We start from the raw sequence: 18,630 nt of genomic DNA, 5'->3' as shown, positions 1-18,630 counted from the left end.
CGTCTATGGCACAACGGTCTCATTCGCAAACACAGTGATACAGAATGAGATTTTCACTCTGCAGCGGAGTGTGTGCTGCTATGAAACTTCCTGGCAGATTAAAACTGCGTGCCGGACCGAGACTCGAACACGGGACCTTTGCCTTTCGCGGGCAAGTGCTCTACCCACTGAGCTACCCAAGCACGACTCACACCCCTTCCTCACAGCTTTACTTCTGCCAGCATCTCGTCTCCTACCTTCCAAACTTTACAGAAGCTCTCCTGCGAACCCTGCAGAACTAGCACTCCTGAAAGAAAGGATATTGCGGAGACATGGCTTAGCCACAGCCTGGGGGATGTTTCCCGCCCGCGAAAGGCAAAGGTCCCGAGTTCGAGTCTCGGTCCGGCACACAGTTTTAATCTGCCAGGAAGTTTCACAGTGATACAGGTTTCCCCGACGGAGTCATACGTCCCACACACTCATATCTCACCAACAGATGCTTCTACATTGACGTTCGGGGCAAACAGTCAACACAACACAGTATAGAAGCGGGAATACCCCAACGCAGTACCCTATGGCCCCTCTTGTTTAAAGTCTACATCAATGACTTCGCAGCTACACAAAACGCGATTGTAGCCATCTACACAGATGACACAAGACTGGAAATCGTCAAACGTTAACTCTCGATTACAGACAGTACTCATAACTGGCGATCCTTGGCTGGAACGATGGCGTGTTAAAATAAACGTCGACAAGTGTGAGACTGTACTGTTCACACGCATACCAAAACATTTACACAATCACCAAAACTGCAGACGTATAACACTAAGCACAAGTCCAATACGTTTCTGTAAGAAATTCAGATGCCTCGGTATCTGGCTGGACGAGAAACTTATATGGGGGACCACACTGAATATGCTACCAACCGAGTTAACACGAGGCTCAAACAGCTATACCCTATTCTCAATAAGCACAGTAGACTGAATAGGAGGGTGTCGAGGTCCAGGCACCCAACACTAATTAGATAACTGATAACGTATGCAGCTCCAGTCTGGGGATACACGGCTCCAACACGTCTGCGCCGCCTGCAGATCATGTAGAACAACTATCACAAACAACGCTCCACGATACACAAGCTCCACGGACCTTCACATAGAGTACTGGTTCAAATGGCTCTGAGCACTATGGGACTTAACTTCTGAGGTCATCAGTCCCCTAGAACTTAGAACTACTTAAACCTAACTAACCTAACGACATCACACACATCCATGCCCGAGGCAGGATTCGAACCTGCGACTGTAGCGGTCGCGCAGTTCCAGACTGTAGCGCCTAGAACCGCTCGGCCACTTCGGCCGGCATAGAGTACTGTCTTGAGGATACGACTGTCAGGCGTTTCCTTGAACAGTGCCCAATTTGCGGGCTTATAGTTCAGTATTCTGCGTGGTTCGTTGTACTGCTGTGTCTCTTCCTGTGGAGTATTACAGGGGTGTGGTTTGAGGCCAGAGCGTTTACAACTTCAATGTTGAGTGTGGCTGTGATTCTGCTGATGAGGGCCATGGCTGTCACGTCTGGTCTGTGTTCTTTGAGGTAGGATATGTCGTCGGCTCGGCCGGCGCTAGTGTACTGTAGTTTCGGCCTAGTGCAAGTTATATATGACGGTAGTATCTGTTCCCGAAAGAACAGTTACCGTGGATGACCATGCAGCTTTGTCAGAAATGAAATGATAATTAAATGGACACCCTAGCTGCAAACAGGCGTTGATGTACTTCATTGGGGACATGTTGAAAATGTGTGCCCCGACCGGGACTCGAACCCGGGATCTCCTGCTTACATGGCAGACGCTCTATCCATCTGAGCCACCGTGAGCAAAGAGGATAGAGCGTCTGCAGGGACTTATCCCTTGCACGCTCCCCGTGAGATCCACATTCCCAACATGTCCACACCATTACAATCGTAGTGCGCCTAATAGATGTTTGCCCATCATACTCATTACATTACATTATTAGGCGCACTACGATTGTAGTGGTGTGGACATGTTGGGAATGTGGATCTCACGGAGAGCGTGCAAGGGATAAGTCCCTGCAGACGCACTATCCTCTGTGCTCACGGTGGCTCAGATGGATAGAGCGTCTGCCATGTAAGCAGGAGATCCCGGGTTCGAGTCCCGGTCGGGGCACACATTTTCAACATGTCCCCAATGAAGTACATCAACGCCTGTTTGCAGCTAGGGTGTCCATTTAATTATCATTTCATTTGTAGTGCAAGTTCTTACAGTTTTTTGTCGTTGCCATTTCGTACGCGTGAATTCCAGTCGGGGTGTTTAGAGTTAAGATCGACTGTGGTGCTGTGCTGAGTTTTGTGCTGATATCGCGTGGTGTGATGTTACCGCGAGGACTGTTTACAGACGTGTTGGCTCCGATGAACTTGACCCTGACGGACGTGGCCTCTGGTCTTTTAAGTGCTGGGAGCTTAACGTTTGTGTGTTGTATGGTAACTGCCGTTCCACCCGCGGCCACGCTGTCCGATCAGTCGGCACGGTACAGGCAAAGGCTACGAAGCGTAGTTGTTTTTGTGGCTGGAGTTAAGTTTTTTCACGAGAGCGATCCGGATTTCCTTCTCCTCGATGAACGCAGCTACTTCAGCCCTTTTGTTACTGATCCCGTCTGCATTCCAGAACAGGATCTGTGGCAGTGCATCGTTGTTTGCGTGTGTGGACGGTTGTTGTGTATTATATATGGAAGAGTGTAGGCAGTGTGGTGAGAGCTGTTTGTATCGCAGCCAAGGGCTGGCCAGGAGCTGCTGCGAAGAGCTGTATGCCTTGTGTGATGACGAAGTTTAAGGCTCTCTGGACGATCTTAACTCACTTGTGAGTGGGGAATAGTGTCTCCACTCTTCCACCGATTGTTATAAGGATGTTTGTTATGTCGGTCGCTGTGTTGGGTGTGGTACCGGTGGCGTTCTGGATGGTTTGGCTTGAGAGATCGTGTTTTGTGTCTCATTTGTGATCGCCTGTGTTGTTGGTACGGTGACGTGGGGGGTAATGTGAGTCGTGGTTCGACTTCCTCTTTGACTGTGTGCCTGAGTCTGCTTGTTTCGTTGTCGGTTTCTTTGTTGTGCTGTGGAAGTGTTTCCCTTTTTTTTTTGTTCATTTTCTTCCTTTCCTGGGTTTTTGGTGGCCTTTGTGTGGATGTGTCTTCTGTGACTGGCGCGGTTAGAGTCGAATCGGTGTTGTTTTGGGCGAATGATGTTGGTACAGGTGCGGGAGTGGTGTCAAGTCCTTGTGTGCGTTTGTTGTGGTTCTGTTGCTGGGGAAGTGTTTCGTATGTTTGTGGAGCTCTTGCCGATCTCGGCCCTTCCCCTATCACTTAAAAGCAGGCGAAGATGATTTCATTCCTCACCGGGCCGGGGGGGGGGGAGGGGGAGGAGGGGGGCTTGGAGCTGTTCTATCGGTCGCTTTGACGTTTTTACGCCACAGAGCTTCTTTTTATGCGTCTCCCGCTCTGTATTTCGCCACATGGGCACTACCATAGTTGGCGCATTTTATAATTATCCCTGGTTTGCAGTGTTGTGCTGTGTGGTGGTGGTGATAAGTTCCTGTGGGACCAAACTGCTGAGGTCGTCGGTCCCTAGGATTACACACAACTTTTTTCTTTTATTTTTCTTTTAAATTCTTTATTGAAATTAGTATAATTATACATATCAACCCACTACCTAAACACATTAGAGGGTCCTAATTTCATATTATTTAACATTTCTGCAGCTCAATTTCTAACACTACAGGTATAATACTATTACTCGTTCACCACTACACGGATATCTAGTCTACTGTTATTCAATTTATACATGTATCTAAGTGCTAATTGAACTTAACTTCCTCTACAACTATTATTATTAGAGTGCAACTTTGTTTATCCTATTGATCTACACTACCTACAACGTTATAGGAGTGCCAGCAATCTACAAACGTATGTTATCGTTTGTCTTACCCATCGAGCTAGCCCCAATGGGCGTGCTCCTTGCACTGGGCTGGCCGAAAACTTTGCTTCGCTGCAGTACTATGCTACTAATTTTTTCCTTCCTAATTCTACAACTAACCTATTTGTAATACCTGATGTCATAGTTGCTGCGTGTCACATTCGGTTAGTAGTGTAGACCCCCCCCCCAATCCAAGACTTGGCGGATCCAAGCTTTGAAGCGTCTGGCCAAGTTCAGGCCCCGGTGGAACAGGGAAGGTGCACGGAGTTTAAGTCAGGTATTGATTATTTATTGATTGTTCCTTAAAAATTCCTTAAGGACTTTTCTGGATATTTCCTCTGAAAGTTTGTCCAGGATGTAAAATGTGTCCTCTTGCCTGAGCAGGTGGTGTGTATCATTGTTCGGAAGTTGTTTTCTAAGCTGATGTGCAACATCGTCGAAGAGGGGGCACCCATACACTACATGGTCTGGTGTGCCTTGCATAGCACCACAGTCACACGTTGGTGTAGCCCGCTTCCCAAACCGACACAAGTATGTCGGGTAGGGTCCGTGTCCAGTAAGGAAGTGCAGCAGTCCTCTGAATGGTTTGAGGTATGTAAGCCTTAAACGTTCCTCAATCTACTTAATCTAACTTAAACTAACGTGCGGTAAGGACAATAGACACGTACATGCCTGAGGGAGAACTCGAACTTCTGACGAGGGAAGACGCGCGAACCGTGGCAAGGCGACTTAGAACGCGCGGCTACCCCGCGTGGCTGTGCTGTGTGGTTACTAGTGCTTTTGCGTCTTCGATGTGCCTGAACGCATCGTGTAGCCGCATGGCCAAACCACTGGCAACATTGACATTGTCGGGGGGGGGGGGGGGGGGGCACGCAGTGGTGTGTATATTTCTGTCACTACGACCATATGAAGCAGAAGCTTCAGAAGGCCGCGGGAGTGAGCCATATCTGCTAGTTCGAAAAGGCTATTTGGTTGTGGCCGTGTGTGAAGAAACATGAATTCGGCTCACGCCCCCGTAATCCCAGAGGGCAGATACACTCCTGGAAATAAGAAAAAAGAACACATTGACACCGGTGTGTCAGACCCACCATACTTGCTCCGGACATTGCGAGAGGGCTGTACAAGCAATGATCACACGCACGGCACAGCGGACACACCAGGAACCGCGGTGTTGGCCGTCGAATGGCGCTAGCTGCGCAGCATTTGTGCACCGCCGCCGTCAGTGTCAGCCAGTTTGCCGTGGCATACGGAGCTCCATCGCAGTCTTTAACACTGGTAGCATGCCGCGACAGCGTGGACGTGAACCGTATGTGCAGTTGACGGACTTTGAGCGAGGGCGTATAGTGGGCATGCGGGAGGCCGGGTGGACGTACCGCCGAATTGCTCAACACGTGGGGCGTGAGGTCTCCACAGTACATCGATGTTGTCGCCAGTGGTCGGCGGAAGGTGCACGTACCCGTCGACCTGGGACCGGACCGCAGCGACGCACGGATGCACGCCAAGACCGTAGGATCCTGCGCAGTGCCGTAGGGGACCGCACCGCCACTTCCCAGCAAATTAGGGACACTGTTGCTCCTGGGGTATCGGCGAGGACCATTCGCAACCATAGCTGGGCTACGGTCCCGCACACCGTTAGGCCGTCTTCCGCTCACGCCCCAACATCGTGCAGCCCGCCTCCAGTGGTGTCGCGACAGGCGTGAATGGAGGGACGAATGGAGACGTGTCGTCTTCAGCGATGAGAGTCGCTTCTACCTTGGTGCCAATGATGGTCGTATGCGTGTTTGGCGCCTTGCAGGTGAGCGCCACAATCAGGACTGCATACGACCGAGGCACATAGGGCCAACACCCGGCATCATGGTGTGGGGAGCGATCTCCTACACTGGCCGTACACCACTGGTGATCGTCGAGGGGACACTGAATAGTGCACGGTACATCCAAACCGTCATCGAACCCATCGTTCTACCATTCCTAGACCGGCAAGGGAACTTGCTGTTCCAACAGGACAATGCACGTCCGCATGTATCCCGTGCCACCCAACGTGCTCTAGAAGGTGTAAGTCAACTACCCTGGACAGCAAGATCTCCGGATCTGTCCCCCATTGAGCATGTTTGGGACTGGATGAAGCGTCGTCTCACGCGGTCTGCACGTCCAGCACGAACGCTGCTGCAACTGAGGCGCCAGGTGGAAATGGGATGGCAGGCCGTTCCACAGGACTACATCCAGCATCTCTACGATCGTCTCCATGGGAGAATAGGAGCCTGCATTGCTGCGAAAGGTGGATATACACTGTACTAGTGCCGACATTGTGCATGCTCTGTTGCCTGTGTCTATGTGCCTGTGGTTCTGTCAGTGTGATCATGTGATGTATCTGACCCCAGGAATGTGTCAATAAAGTTTCCCCTTCCTGGGACAATGAATTCACGGTGTTCTTATTTCAATTTCCAGGAGTGTATTTCTTCCTGTAGCATGTCGTTGAGATTTGTAATATCGACTCCTATCACGACATGCATTTGTATCTTTTCATCTGGGGTCCAAGTCCGCCCCCATAGCTGAATGGTCAGCGTGACGGAGTGCCGTCGTAAGGGGCCCGGGTTTGATTCCGGCTAGGTCAGGGATTTTCTCCGCTCAGGGACTGGGTGTTGTGTTGTCTTCATCATCATTTCATCCACATCTGGAGCGCAGGTCGCCCAGTGTGGCGTCGAATGCAATAAGACCTGCACCAAGGCGGCCGGACCTGCCGCGTAAGGGGCGTCCCGGCCGATAACGCCAAACGCTCATTTTCATCTGGGGTCCTGTATATGTGGTGCTCTACTCCTTCAGCATTGAGGAAAATGAGAAGGTTTCAGTAATCTGTTTTGTTTCCCACATACAGTCATGCGTGGTCTCCTGAGAGTTTAGGGCGGTGTATGGTGGGGGAATGTTTTCCTACAAATGGTTTGTTTAGCTTGCTGAGGCAAGTATAGTTGCGTATTATGAGTGGTGGGAAGCCGGTCAGTGTTCTGTTTTTCCGCATAACTGCTGGGGTGGAGCCGTGTTGGTTAGCTGCTCCAGTGTTGTTTGTGGGGCTCCTTGTGTTGATGGTACTTGTAACCGTGTAGCTAGTGTTGGCAAAAACACTCAGCTTTTGCCTTGTGAGTTTGTGGGCTCATAAATCTGTATGTGTGTTCTTTGTGTTTGCGTCTGGGAACTGTCAACTGCAAGGTCCGTCGTTGTCGTCTTGCTGCTCCTGTGAGGTCCCCAGATTCGGCTATTTTGACTTGGGGGCCGCAGCGGCGATAGTGATGGCATGTTTAGTGTGATAGCTGGTTGCGTGTGTGGTGTTGGTGTTCTTGTTTGTGATTTGTCGCCTCCGCCTGTCAGTGGTTCGATTACTCCTTCTGTCGCTAGGCCCATGCCGCCTGATGCGCGGCAGTGAGGTCTTGCTCGAGTTGGGTCATCCCCCTCCAGATGGGCGGTGCGCGGGACGGAAACGTCGATGGGAACAGTCGGCACCTCCGCCTCTCGTGCCGCAGCCTTGCTGCGGATCATTGGGAGAGATATACAGGAATATCAGCCATCTCCCATGCAAAAGGATATTCTTATTAAGGCAAGGTTGTGAGTGCACACAATTTTGCTTTTCTTCCGAAAACGACAGTTTTGCTTTTTCTTCAGAATACGAAATATTTTGTGTGCCTATAGAAGAGGGCGATCCCTACGACTTCTCTTGCGTGAAGTACAGGGTTATTACAAATGATTGAAGCGATTTCACAGCTCTACAATAAGTTTATTATTTGAGATATTTTCACAATGCTTTGCACACACATACAAAAACTCAAAAAGTTTTTTTCGGCATTCACAAATGTTCGATATGTGTCCCTTTAGTGATTCGGCAGACATCAAGCCGATAATAAAGTTCCTCCCACACTCGGCGCAGCATGTCCCCATCAATGAGTTCGAAAGCATCGTTGATGCGAGCTCGCAGTTCTGGCTCGTTTTTTGGTAGAGGAGGTTTAAACACTGAATCTTTCACATAACCCCACAGAAAGAAATCGCATGGGGTTAAGTCGGGAGAGCGTGGAGGCCATGACATGAATTGCTGATCATGATCTCCACCACGACCGATCCATCGGTTTTCCAATCTCCTGTTTAAGAAATGCCGAACGTCATGATGGAAGTGCGGTGGAGCACCATCCTGTTGAAAGATGAAGTCGGCGCTGTCGGTCTCCAGTTGTGGCATGAGCCAATTTTCCGCGGGCTACGCGTGAAACTTGCCCGCACGCGTTCAACCGTTTCTTCGCTCACTGGAGGCCGACCCGTTGATTTCCCCTTACAGAGGCATCCAGAAGCTTTAAACTGCGCATACCATCGCCGAATTGAGTTAGCACATGGTGGATCTTTGTTGAACTTCGCCCTGAAGTGTCGTTGCACTGTTATGACTGACTGATGTGAGTGCATTTCAAGCACGACATACGCTTTCTCGGCTCCTGTCGCCATTTTGTCTCACTGCGCTCTCGAGCGCTCTGACGGCAGAAACCTGAAGTGCGGCTTCAGCCGATCAAAACTTTATGAGTTTTTCTACGTATCTGTAGTGTGCCGTGACCATATGTCAATGAATGGAGCTACGGTGAATTTATGAAATCGCTTCAATCATTTGTAATAGCCCTGTACAGTGTGCGGCGCTAGAGATCGCGGGAGGAAGAGAGCGGCCTACAGTGCGCGGGGTTATCGGACGTGACCGGGCCCCTGGCATTGAAATACGCTAACAAAGGACGGGAGAGCTCAGCTGGGGAATTTTGCAACCAAAGTTGCGGAAACTTTGAACCAGAGGTCTTGCCGCTTAGCGCTGGGAAGCGTTCAGCGACGTGCGTTGTTCAAGGCGCTCTGAAGACCGTCCTCTGGCAGCTACGCCGTTTTCAGCTTATTTACGACACAAGTGTCCCCTGGCGGCTACGCCGGTTGCAGAGAGCAGGCGTCCGCTTGGGTGAACTGCTCAGCTGCGAATGATGGACATTATTGGAACATCCATATACTTGCTGCCGAAAATGGTCACCCCAAACCAAATTGTCAAATTTTTAGTTGTCTTTCGCATATTTGTGTAGCTTAAGCACTACTCCCCAAATTATGTACCAGCTTAACACGTATAAAAAAAGACATTCTTTAGCTCCAAAGAACGCAGACAGGTTATGTTTCTGTTATTCATCTACACTTTTACTCCACAAGCAACCTTGCGTTATGTGCCAGGACGTTTCATATCAGCGCACACTCCGCTGCAGAGTGAAAATCTCATTCCGGAAACATCCCCCAGGCTGTGACTAAGCCATGTCTCCGCAGTATCCTTTCTTTCAGGAGTGCTAGTTCTGCAGGGTTCGCGGGAGAGCTTCTGTAAAGTTTGGAAGGTAGGAGACGGGATACTGGCAGAAGTAAAGCTGTGAGACCGGGCGTGAGTCGTGCTTCGGTAGCTCAGATGGTAGAGCACTTGCCCGCGAAAGGCAAAGGTCCCGAGTTCGAGTCTCGGTCGGGCACACAGTTTTAATCTGCCAGGAAGTTTCATGTACCTTCATATCTGAATATCGGTGGCTGCCGTGCCATCGTCATCTACGATGGACAACCGAAGACCTGCTCTGATTGTGTAAAGGTGGGAAGGAGGGGTACCTCAGATAAGAATGTATCCAACGTCGAATCACTCAACTTCCGCCGGCTGACGCGGACCCGCCATCGCAGCCGACGCTGCTTCCCGTGACTTATGCAGCAGCCCTCACGACAGCTACCACTTCACCACGACAGCCGACATCCACTGTTGGGTCGCGGCTCCATCCTCCAATACAGGGCGATGATGACACACCCGTTCCACAACCTACGGATTCAATTCCGATGCCGCCGTCCCCGTCGACGTTTAACAACGTACATGACGATAGCATGGCCGTAGACTCGCTTATTGTACCTACGGCTGCCTTTGTGCCGGAACGTCGTGAATCTTTGCCATCGTCTGACACAGAAGGACACACCAGGAAGCAACGCTCTCCGAAGCGACGGAAGCGGAGGCGTAGAGCAACTTCCGAACGGGATGGGACACAGCCTCCAGAGGACGACGACTCCACCTTCAATGACGACGCTACCACAGAGACAGCCGCCATTTGCTGCAGTGTGGCACCACCGAACGGAACTGGGGGCAAACCACATATATCTACAGTGACAAAATCGGCCGACGACAGAACCATGCAAGTTACGCCAACAGGGTCCACGCCATTGGCGCCGGCTGTCTAGAAAGGACTGCCGGTGAGGTTTGGGGGGATGCGAAGGTGTCAATACAGTCAGAAGCGTCATAGGTAATTCCAGTCTTAATGGATAACTTAACACCTGCGGTTCGGCAACAAGCTTATCGTATAGCCACTCTTAACCTCAACACGATACGAACGGCAGTGAAGATGCAGTTGCTGCGTGAGATGCTTCGTTCTTCGGATGTTGACATTGCCCTGTTGCAACAAGTGTATATAGCGGCCCTCCCTGTTTTCTACGGTTATGTGACATATGTGTCACCGGCGGACCGGAATGGCAGCGGTACGGCAATACTAGTGCGCGACGGAATTGCCATCGAAGAAGTGACTTACCTTCCGTCAGGAAGGGGGCTGGCGATCACAGCACTGGGCACGCGCATCATTAACATTTACGCTCCATCAAGAACTGACCAACGCCGCGAACGATCGCTGTTCTACTCGGAGGATATCGGCCCCCTCTTTATAAGCCGCTTCGATCAATATATCTTCGGCTGCGACTTTAACTGTGTGCTCCACCCCAAAGACCAAGTCCCACATTTCACGACTTGTCAAGAACTTCGGCTCCTGGTTCGAGATCTGCTTCTTACCGACACGTGGGAGACAGTGCACGGTGACCGTCCCGGGACGACATACCTTACTAGTCACTCAGCCAGTCGCCTAGACCGCATTTATGTCTCATGAGCTCTAGCGCCGGGAGTATTGGACGCCGAACTTTGGCCGCTTGCCTTCTCCGATCATAGCGCTTTCATATGCACACTCACTCTACAACAGCAGCGGATATGGCGCAGCCGAGGTCCCTGGAAGCTGAATGTGGCACATCTTCAAGCCCCGGAATGCCGTCAGATTATCGCCAACACATGGCTGGATTGCAAACGTCGTCTTCCCCTATACCCTTCGACTCTAGCATGGTGGGTGGACTGTGCAAAACCAGCGTTTCGGCGTGTGCTAACACAATTCGGAAAAGATATCGCAGCTTGGCATCGTCACACATTGGACTTTTATTACACGATGCTTCGCGAACTCTACAGCCAACCACCAACTCCAATCCGACAAATGGAAAGCCGCCGAATTAAAGGTAAAATATTGTCTCTTACGAGGAAACGTTTGGAGGGGGTCGTAGTGCGATCGCGACGTCAAGACCGAGCGGAAGGAGAAAACCCATCTATGCATCACATCGTGCTCGACAGCCGCCGACGCCGACAGCAGCTAATCACGGACCTCGTATTGCCAGGTGGTAGGGTCGTAATGACTCAGACGGCGGTTACAGAAGCCTTTGCAGATCACTATCGCCGTTTTTACGACGAGGTGAATACAGAGGACGAGGAAGCGGACGATCACGACATACTGCAGCACGTGTCGCACACCCTCGACAATGCAGCAGCGGCGACGCTGTTAGTTGGAATTACACGGGACAACATCGAGGACGCGCTTAACAAGGGAGCACTCAACAAATCTCCCCGGCCAGACGGACTGCCGCTCGAGTTTTATCGGACTTTCCGCGATCTAATGATGCCCCGATGGCTCATCATGTACCAAGAACTGATGACCCCCGGTCCACACGTGCCACCTGCATTCGTGGAAGGTCTCCTTATACCGATACACAAGCCTTCCAGAGGTTGGACGGTCGAGGACTACAGGCCAATTACAATGCTCGACTCGGACTATAAAATCTTCGCCCGTCTACTCGCCAGCCGCACAAAGTAGGTTCTGCCCCTACTCCTCTCAATGGAGCAAACGACACAGGAGTGACCAACATGCAAACGGCAACCAGCGAATGCAGGGATTTAATAGCCATCGCCACATCCTGTCGCCTTCGAGCTGCTCTGATCTCCATTGATTTCGACCACGCCTTCGACAGAGTTCACCACAAGTTCCTTCTGTCCGTTATGGCCCGCATGGGCTTCCCGCCTGACTTTCTCGACATCTTTCAGCGCCTTTTCCGTGGAGCTGCATCCCGTGGACTGGTGAATGGACGGATTGCGGGTCCCTTTCCGATCCGACGGTCAGTTCGCCAAGGATGCCCACTCTCCATGATCCTTTACGCGATCGTACTCGAGCCACTTGTCGGAGGGTTGAGAAAAAGGCTCTTGGGCATGTCACTGAGGGATCACAACTTTCACTGCAGGATATATGCTGATGACCTTCTATTACTTGTCCGATCTGGTGACGAGGTACGCTCGGTGATACAATGGATCAATCGCTATGGATTGACAGCGGGCAGCCTCATGAATGTGGCCAAGTCGGCAGCGATGCCCATTCAGAGAGGTCTACAGGAGGACTCTTTAGCCCCACTCCCACTAGTTAACAAGATCCGGTTCTTGGGCATAACATTTACACAGGATGTGCGCCGCACGGCTGCCATGAACTATGCACGATTACTACAGGCAATACGCACAGAAGTTCGCCGGAACGTACTTCGACGGATGGACCTCCTACGGCATGTGGAATACCTCAACCTTCACGTGGCGACTAAGATGATCCACATGGCCCAGGTCCTACCGATATCGACAGCGATGGCATACAGACTGCAAGCAGCGTTTGGATATTTCCTTACCGCCGGACAACTATTCAAAGTCCGCTACGAAACACTCACCCTCCCTCCGCGTGATGGCGGACTGGGACTTATAAATGTACGAACGAGAGCTACAGCGTTATACTTGTGCACAATGATGAAATTGTGGACCCACAAAGATGCTTCCCTTACGGGACGTCTGTTAGAGGAATTGCTGCCGGCACTCTTCTGCCGGTTGCGCACATTACACCCTCACTCTCGCACCTCTCGGCATTTATTCTTGAGTAGAGTTACGTGCACCCAGACCTTCCCAACACTCGCACTCGTAAGGCGAGAGACGTTTACAGACTGCTGCTAAGGTCCATCCCTCGCAATGTGATTGAGAGGAAGAGCCCTACGACCCTATGGCCTGCAGTGTGGAGAGCGATCCAGAAGCCGTTCCTCCCCACGCGGGTACGAGACGCGTGGTACCAGGTGGTGAACGGGAAGGTTGTAACACGACAAAGGCTGCGCGCTATTGGGATGGCGGATTCCCCCCTTTGCCCACGTTGCCACCTCGTGGATACTGACGAACACCGTTTAACATGTGGATCGGCGTTAGAGGTATGGCTGCTAGTGCAGAAGATCCTCGTCTGCTACCTACGTATCGCGCCTCGCACAATTGAGCCACGGCTCCTCCTTTGTCCAGAGGATACTTATTTCCCACCTGCGAAGACTCACGCTCTCACATGGTTTAAAGGCATGTCCGTATACTACCACTTTCGAAATGATGAGAAGATGGTGCTTGATTACTGGCAATTTCTCCAGGACAGTCGTAACACACTTGAGTGTACACCCCGATACCGACAACTATTTGCGAACTATTTGCACAGTGTCTTCGATAACCCCCCTCACAGTTGGGGAGTACCGGGCAGAGGATGACCGCCTTCATGGGGCTCCACACGCTGCGAAATGTTGTACCAATTTGGAACATGGAATCTGTACGCAGATGGGCTATGCACATGGAATGGCGGGCGGGATTTGGTTACATTTTTCTTTCTTTATTATCTATCATCACACTATAGTTTCAAATTCTATTTCATAGTTTAGAAGGAACTCATGTTCTGTTGTTGCTACGGATGTACATTCTAATTTTGTTTGTCGTAACTGAAACACGCCTTTTTCCATATATATATAAAAAAAAGTTGGCAGAGAAAATAATTTACAATTTAAAAAATAAAAAAAACAAAAAATAAAAAACACACAAAAAACACAAAAAACAAAAAAAGTTGGTAGAGCACTTGCCCGCAAAAGGCAAAGGTAAAAAAAAGTTGCGTAATGGTAAGTGTTGCACACTGTATAAAAAAAAAGAGGTAACGTGCTTGCCTGTCAGTTGCATGCTGCCTTTGTTCGCCTTTCCAGACTCGCTGAAAGCCAGATTTTTAATTCTTCTGTAGCACAACTACAAGCAGGCAGATACAAATTCAATTAAAAAAAAAAAAGATGGATAGAGCGTCTGCCATGTAAGCAGGAGATCCCGGGTTCGAGTCCCGGTAGGGGCACACATTTTCAGCTGTCCACATCGAGGCATATCGACAACACCTGTCGGCAGCTGAGGTTGTCAGTTAGTCATAATTTATTCCAGGGAAAATCTGCACGGTCATCAACAGTAACTGTTGTTTCGAGAACAAGTTACTGTCTTCGTATATATAGTTAAAGGCTACCCAGCCATTGGCCTTCTTCTGTGCGAATGCGCACAGGTTGCCCAAGCTCTTACGGGAATCGCCAAAGCGTGCGCGAGTAATGAGTGGGTGGGCAAATGTCTATAAGGCACAATACATATGTAGAATCGTGGACAGTTGGGAATGTGAGTCTCACGGGAGGCGTGCAAGTCGCGCTATTCATCTGTGTCCTCGGTGGCTCAGATGGGTAGAGCCTTTGCCATGTAAGCAGGAGATCCGGGGTTCGAGTCCCGGTCGGGGCACACATTTTCAGCTGTCCACATCGAGGTATATCAAGAACACCTGTCGGCAGCTGAGGTTGTCAGTTAGTCATCACCTAGGTATTTAGTTGAATTTACGGTTTTTAGATTAGACTGATTTATCGTGTAACCGAAGTTTAACGAATTGCTTCTAGCACTCATGTGTATGACCTCACACTTTTTGTTATTTATGGTCTACTGTCAATTTTCGCACCATTCAGATACCTTTTCTAAACGTTTTGCAGTTTGTTTTGATCTTCTGATGACTTTATTAGTCAATAAACGACAGCGTCATCTGCAAACAACCTAAGACGGCTGCTCAGACTATCTCTCACATCGTTTATACAGATAAGGAACAGCAAAGGGCCTATAACACTACCCTGGGGAACGCCAGAAATCACTTCTCTTTTACTCTATGACTTTCCGTCAGTAACTACGAACTGTGACCTCTCTGACAGGAAATCACAAATCCAGTCACATAACTGAGACGATATTCCATAAGCACGCAATTTGACTACGAGCCGCTTGTGTGGTACAGTGTCAAAAGCCTTCCGGAAATCCAGAAATACGGAATCGATCTGGAATCCCTTGTCAATAGCACTCAACACTTCATGTGAATAAAGAGCTAGTTGTGCTACACAGGAACGATGTTTTCTAAACCCATGTTGACTGTGTGTCAATAGACAGTTTTCTTCGAGATAATTCATAATGTTTGAACACAATATATGTTTCAAAATCCTGCTATATATCGACGTTAACGATATGGGCCTGTAGTTTAGTGGATTACTCCTACTACCTTTCTTGAATATTGGTGTGATCTGTGCAGCTTTCCAATCTTTGGGTACGGATCTTTCGTCGAGCGAACGGTTGTATATAATTAAGTATGGAGCGAATGCGTCAGCGTACTCCGAAAGGAACCTAATTGGTATACAGTCTGGATCGAAAGTGTGGTGTCACCGCCAGACTCCACACTTGCTAGGTGGTAGCTTTAAATCGGCCGCGGTCCATTAGTACATGTTGGACCCGCATGTCGCCACTGTCAGTGATCGCAGACCGAGCGCCACCACACGGCAGGTCTAGAGAGACGTACTAGCACTCGCCCCAGTTGTACGACGACTTTGCTAAGACTACACTGACGAAGCCTTTCTCTCATTAGCCGAGAGATAGTTAGAATAGCCTTCAGCTAAGTCCATGGCTACGACCTAGCAAGGCGCCATTAACCATTTCTAGAGAGAGTCTCACTTGTATCATCAAGAATGCTGTATACAAATGATGGATTAAAGTTAAGTATTCCAGCAGCTACGTGCTTTTCTTTATAGCATTCCTTACGTATCCTGTTTCAGACCTAGCGCCACCGGCGTGAGTTGACGCGTGGATTTCGGCCTCCTCTCTAAATTAGTGCGTTGTGTTGGCTAATCTGCCGACACAACAGAAAGACTTGCTTGTGTTAAGTAATTTAAGTTGCTTCACTACTCCGGGGATATTTACTTCTACGTTATTCATGAAAGCTCTCGATTCGAATTCTGGAATCTTTACTTCGTCTTCTTTTGTGAAGGCATTTCGGAAGGCTGTGTTTAGTAACTCTGATTTGGCAGCACTGTCTTCGACAGTATCTCCATTGCTATCGCGCAGGGAAGGCATTGATTGTTTCTTGCCACTAGCATACTTCGCATACGACCAGAATCTCTTTGGTTTTTCTGCCACGTTTCCAGAGAAAGTTTCGTTGTGGAAACTGTTATAAGCATCTCCCATTGAAATCCGCGCTAAATTTCGAGCTTCTGTAAAAGATCGCCAATCATGGGAATTTTGCGTCTGTTTAGATTTGGCATGTTTGTTTCGTTGTTTCTGCAACAGTGTCACTAGTGCTCAGCACTTCGTATGAGTAAAGAGCTAGTTATGTTTTACAAGAATGATGTTTTCTAAACCGTGCTGACCGTTCTCTTCGAGGTAATTCGTAATGTTGGATCACCATTCATGATGTCTCCACGGTTGAGAATAGCGGACGGGTGAAGCCTGCCGGATGAAAGCGTGTTGCCAAGAATATTATCTGTCGCGGTGGACGTGCGATTCCGCAACATCTGGTTCTACGTTAAAGTCTCTTCCGAAAATGACGTATCGGGAGTTTGCCACGCCTGTACTTGGGAATAGGCAGCGATCTGTGTGTACAGTGATGTGGAGGCAGCAATGAGGCGGCTCTTTGAACGACGTCTGCTTTACCGCGGGCACGCCAGGTCCACATAGCACTCACGTCGCACAGGCGCACGGGCCGCCGGTTGCCAAATTTCCACGCCGCTGCAACAGCGGGCGACCTGATTTTTGCGAGCTGCGCCGCTATTCACCCGTGTGACGGCCGTGGGCGGCTGCGGCTGCGGCTGCTGCGCTGCGCGCAATTTGCAGCCAGAGGAAGCGAACGGAGGCGCGCGGCTCGCCGCGGCGCGGTGAATGGACGTAGGAGGCACGCCGCGCCCGCCAGCCGCGCTGCGCCAGCCGATACACTCCGCAGCGCCACGCGCCGGGCCGGTAAATGCGCGCCGTGCCATTCTGCGCGGGTAATGGCGCCGCCGAACGAGAGCTCGCTCCCAGACAGAAAGAATGGAAACTGCCGAGGGGTGCGAGTGCTCTGCTTCAGGCCACAAGTCCTCTGACATTTACCCAGAGAGAATGCACAAAAGTCATGGGAGCGTACTAGATCTGATCACAGAGCAGATAAATGGCTATACAGGGTGGTCCATTGACCGTGACCGGGCCAAACATCTCGCGAATAAGCGTCAAACGAAAAAACTACAAAGAACGAAACTTGCCTAGCTTGAAGGGGGAAACCAGATGGCGCTACGGTTGGCCCGCTAGATGGCGCAGCCATAGGTCAAACGGATATCAACTGCATTGTTTATAACTGGAACCCCTATTTTTTATTACATATTCCTGTAGTACGTAAAGAAATATGAATGTTTTAGTTGGTGTAGTGTTGGCAGAAGAGCCAACACTGTGGGGCAAGAGGAGGCCGAAATGCACGCGTCAGCTCACGCAGGTGGCGCTAGGTCTGAAACAGGATACGTAATGAATGCTATAAAGAAAAGTACGTAGCTGCTGGAATACTTAACTTCAATCCATCATTTGTATGCAGCATTCTTGATGATACAAGTGAGACTCTCTCTAGATATGGCTAATGGCGCCTTGCTAGGTCGTAGCCATGGACTTAGCTGAAGGCTATTCTAACTGTCTCTCAGCAAATGAGAGAAAGGCTTCGTCAGTGTAGTCGCTAGCAAAGTCGTCGTACAACTGGGGGACGAGTTCTAGTACGTCTCTCTAGACCTGCCGTGTGGTGGCGCTCGGTCTGCGATCACTGACAGTGGCGACACGCGGGTCCGACATGTACTAATGGACCGCGGCCGATTTAAAGCTACCACCTAGCAAGTGTGGTGTCTGGCGGTGACACCACAGTTGGACCACTTTTTTCGCTTTGTAATAGATGGTGCTGTAGTAGTCACAAACATATGGCTCACAATTTTAGACGAACAGTTGGTAACAAGTAGGTTTTTTTAACAAAATACAAAACGTAGGTACGTTTGAACATTTTATTTAGGTGGTTCCAATGTGATACATGTACCTTTGTGAACTTATAATTTCTGAGAACGCATGCTGTTACAGCGTGATTACCTGTAAATACCACATTAATGCAGTAAATGCTCAAAATGATGTCTGTCAACCTCAATGCATTTGGCAATATGTGTAACGACATTCCTATCAACAGCGAGCACTTCGCCTTCCGTAATGTTCGCACATACACTGACAATGCGATGACGCATGTATTCAGGCGTTGTCGGTGGATCACGATAGCAAATATTCTTCAACTTTCCCCACAGAAAGAAATCCGGGCACGTCAGATTCGGTGTACGTGCGGGCCATGGTATGGTGCTTCGACGACCAATCCACCTGTCATGAAATATGCT

At 49.8% G+C, this 18,630-nt stretch overlaps 2 non-coding genes across 2 annotated transcripts; one reads left to right on the top strand and one right to left on the bottom strand.

Moving 5' to 3' along the window:
- Nucleotides 1–1,771: 1,771 nt before the first annotated feature.
- On the bottom strand, nt 1,772–1,846 carry Trnat-ugu (transfer RNA threonine (anticodon UGU)). Its single transcript has one exon. It is a non-coding gene; the product is annotated as a tRNA-Thr (tRNA).
- Nucleotides 1,847–2,080: 234 nt separating this feature from the next.
- Nucleotides 2,081–2,155, top strand: Trnat-ugu (transfer RNA threonine (anticodon UGU)). Its single transcript has one exon. It is a non-coding gene; the product is annotated as a tRNA-Thr (tRNA).
- Nucleotides 2,156–18,630: the final 16,475 nt, after the last annotated feature.

This window comes from Schistocerca cancellata, chromosome 6 (genome assembly GCF_023864275.1).
Source record: "Schistocerca cancellata isolate TAMUIC-IGC-003103 chromosome 6, iqSchCanc2.1, whole genome shotgun sequence".
Classification (NCBI taxonomy): domain Eukaryota; kingdom Metazoa; phylum Arthropoda; class Insecta; order Orthoptera; family Acrididae; genus Schistocerca; species Schistocerca cancellata.
This window is presented reverse-complemented; position numbering and strand designations above follow the sequence as displayed.